This window comes from Cryptomeria japonica, chromosome 9 (assembly GCF_030272615.1).
Source record: "Cryptomeria japonica chromosome 9, Sugi_1.0, whole genome shotgun sequence".
Taxonomy (NCBI): Eukaryota; Viridiplantae; Streptophyta; class Pinopsida; order Cupressales; family Cupressaceae; genus Cryptomeria; species Cryptomeria japonica.
In genome coordinates this window covers 644,231,702-644,235,413 of record NC_081413.1, presented here as the reverse complement: position 1 = coordinate 644,235,413, position 3,712 = coordinate 644,231,702, and positions in this window count along the sequence as shown.

The following is a 3,712-nucleotide window of genomic DNA, read 5'->3' as shown; positions in this document are numbered from 1 at the left end:
AGGGATATGATCATTTGAGATTTTGGGAGATAAAAAACTAGGAGCGATTGAGAGAAAGAGTTAAGTGGAGAGAAAGGTGGAGGAAATTATTAAGTAGGAGTTATAGGTGGATGAAGATGAGAAGTTAGGTTAGAAAACATAAGAGCTAAGTGAGGAGGGAAATAGAAAAATGAAAGAGTTAAGTGGGAGGGAGATTGGTAAGTGGAGTTCAAAATAAATAAATAAAATTTATTTATTTGACCCACATTTGATTATTAAATAAATTAAAAATTTCTTTAATTTGGGGAATTTAAAATTAGGGATTAAATAATTATAAATAATTATTTAAGATAATTGATGAAAGAGAGATTAAATAATTATTTAATCTAAGAGAAATAATTCATTTAGGGTGACTAGACGACATAGGTTAATCAAATAGAAAAAAATGATGTAAAAAGGAAGAAATAACAATTAAATAATTAAAAATTTATATAATTGAAAGATAGAAGGAAAAAATTAGTGAAAAGTGTTTCCGTAGGCGAATGAAGATTTTTAGTGTCTACAACTATATTAAAAATAGAAGAGAAAATACACATCATGTTATTGTTACACCAGAATTATAAAAAAAAAATGCAATATTATATATGATAGATCTTGTTATTTTATCAAGTTGATTATTATTTATAATGCATTAGTTTTTTAAAATTCTATCAACTTTATGATATTCATCAAGTTACTCAATCACCTATAAAAAAATAAATCCAAAATTAATTACTTAATAACTAGTTGATATGGATATTAACCAAACTAATAATTTACTAGGGTGACTTTATTAAACAAAGTAAGTCCTATATTTCAACAAATGTGTCAATTTTTAGATCATGACTACAATTGTCTATGACAAGAAAAAAAATTAATGATCAAAGTCCTAAGAAAAAAATGAGATAAGACAATAATATTAGTGGAAGGTGAATATTTTACTCTTAGTTTAGAATATAATTTATTTCATTTTATTAGTTAATTGAAAGAGCTAATAAAATCATTTTTGAAAGAAAAAATTACATGTTATATATGAAATATGTGACTTCTTACTATCAATGACAAAATCACATGTTTCCCCTTCAGCTTTGAAATGACCCCCTTAATGTTTAAAGTTATTAATAAAGTGCACAAATATATTATGAATAATACGTCATTATTAGAAAAATGAAAAGGTATGTGAAGGTTGTATCCTTTGAAGAAATCATAAAGATTTGTTTTTGACAAGAAAATCATGGAGTGAAAATTTATTTTTAAATTAGTGTACGTAGAAATATGTGGTCCAATACAAACATTATCAATTATAAAGTGTAATTATATTATTATTTTTTAGAAATAATTTTAGTAAAATAATGCAAGGTAAATGTTTTCAATAAATTTGAAGTTGTAATAAAAAAATTAATAGCTTATTTTATTGGAATTAGTTAGGAATATTAAAGTACAATATAACATTCTACTTATTGAAGCATAAGAAGAACAAAATGGTATGTATCATATAATGAGAGTGTGTAACACTTATATAGATGTTTTGCATGTATATGCAAGGAAGAGGAGGTGAGAATGTAGGAGTAAAAATTTGACTACCCTTATTGACAAGTGGTGAGCATGTATAAGGTGTGCATGCAATATGTGTCTAAATATGTGATTAAATGTGTCTCAACCACATGAAGTGAGACAAAAGAATAAAAACCTAAGTAAACTTAAGATAATTGTGAATAGGTCAATCTTAGAAAGGATACATCCTAATTAGATATGTAAAGATTATTTACACTATTTTTTTGCAAGTATCACACACATATTGAGGACAAGAATTCAATTCCAATAAATTCTAATATATTTATGTAAAAATAATAGAATAAAAAGGAAAATGAGAATTACATATGCATACGTGAAAAATGAATTAGTAGATGCAAGAATAAAACAATAGTTGAAATGAACAAATTTTAATAAATTCTTGTTAGGGTAAATTTGTGGCTACTTTGGGTTATTTTCTTAATAGATGTCCTACCAAAAGTATAAGGGTTATGACCCAACAAAATGTATGGAATGGACCAAATCCATTTGTGTCTAATTTTAAAGTGTTTGGTGGTATTTTATAGTCTTGTGTTCTAAAAAGATGTAAAAACTTGATAAGAAAAATTCACCGATGTATATTTGTTAGATATATCGAGGATACAAAGAGATGAAAGTTATTTAATCTATAAAAAAAAAAGAGTAGCAATCAATCATAATTTTTTCTATTTTATTTTTATTTATTTTTTATGAAAGGGGAGAATGGTAATGGAAAGAAGAAATAATCAAATAAAAATTAACTATTATGGAAATGGAATTACTACATAATGATATTCCTCTATTCACAACTTTAAGCACCAACTAAAATGTAAATAGTTCCATTGGAAGTTTGAAATCAATCCAATGCCCTACAAGAAAGATAGAGCACCTTTCTAAAACTTATCAATGGACTCTCTCAATGGAGAAAGAAATAACACATCATAATTGAGCAATCTACCTTCAAGCAAGGATATTATAAGAGTTAAACAGATTTATAAAACAAAGCGTAAAGCACACATATCAATTTAAAGACACAAAGCAAGATTTGTGAGAAAAGGTTACTCACAATAACTCTATATTATAAGAATTGTTTTAGTTTTAGCATCTCAAAAAGGTTCAATGGATCTTCTAAGAAAAAGTTTCAAAAGAAGTGCAAATTAACCCACTCTTTATTTCAAGTTAGAATTTAAGAACAATTTGTTAATTATCTTTATATATACATTATTTGATTTATATTAGAAATAACATGCTTTTTCATGGATGAATTAAGAGTAGGTATGATGAGTAAATTTGAGATGAATGAATTATTTTCTTTCCATGGAAGTTAAATAATTTTATGCTAGTAATTTTTATCTCATAAGAAATGTTTGTACTTGACCTATTAAAGAAGTGTAGTGCAAATCATGAGCACAACAATAAGCATGATGGAGTTTTTATTTCAAAATGGTAGCAACAAAGTTGATAAAAAAATTTGTATCTCTAAACTAGTAGACCTAATATAGTCTTCATAGTAAGCTTGGTTTGACTTTGTTCGTAGGATCCTAATTAGATACACTTTACAGTAGTAATAAAAATTGTGAGGTATGTTAAAGGTATAAGAAATTTTGGTATTTAGTATTGTTCAACTAAGAATTTTGGATTAGCTAGATACACAAATAACGATTGGATATGATTTGTTGGTGGTCATGTACAAATTCTTCAGGGGATCCACTTAGTTTAGGATCATGCACTTTAGAGTAATAACTTAGAGAATTGTGAGGTATGTCAAAGGTATAATAAATTTTGGTATATAGTAGTGTTCAACTAATAACTTTGGATTAGTTAGATACACAAATAATGATTGGATATAGTTTGTTGATGGCCATGTACAAATTCTTCAAGGAATGCACTTAGCTTAGGATCATGTGTTGTTTCTTGGTCTTCAAAGATGTAACCTATGGTGTGTTCATCATTAAGAAAAACAAAATACATCAAACCAACTTTAACAATATGTCAAACAATGTGATTGAAAAGAATAATGATTATTTTGAAGCACAAACAAATGATGGGTACAACAATTTATTGTAACAATAGCTCAATAATTGAAATTACAAAGAATCTAATATTTCATTAAAAAATTAGGTAAAAATTATTTTATTAACAG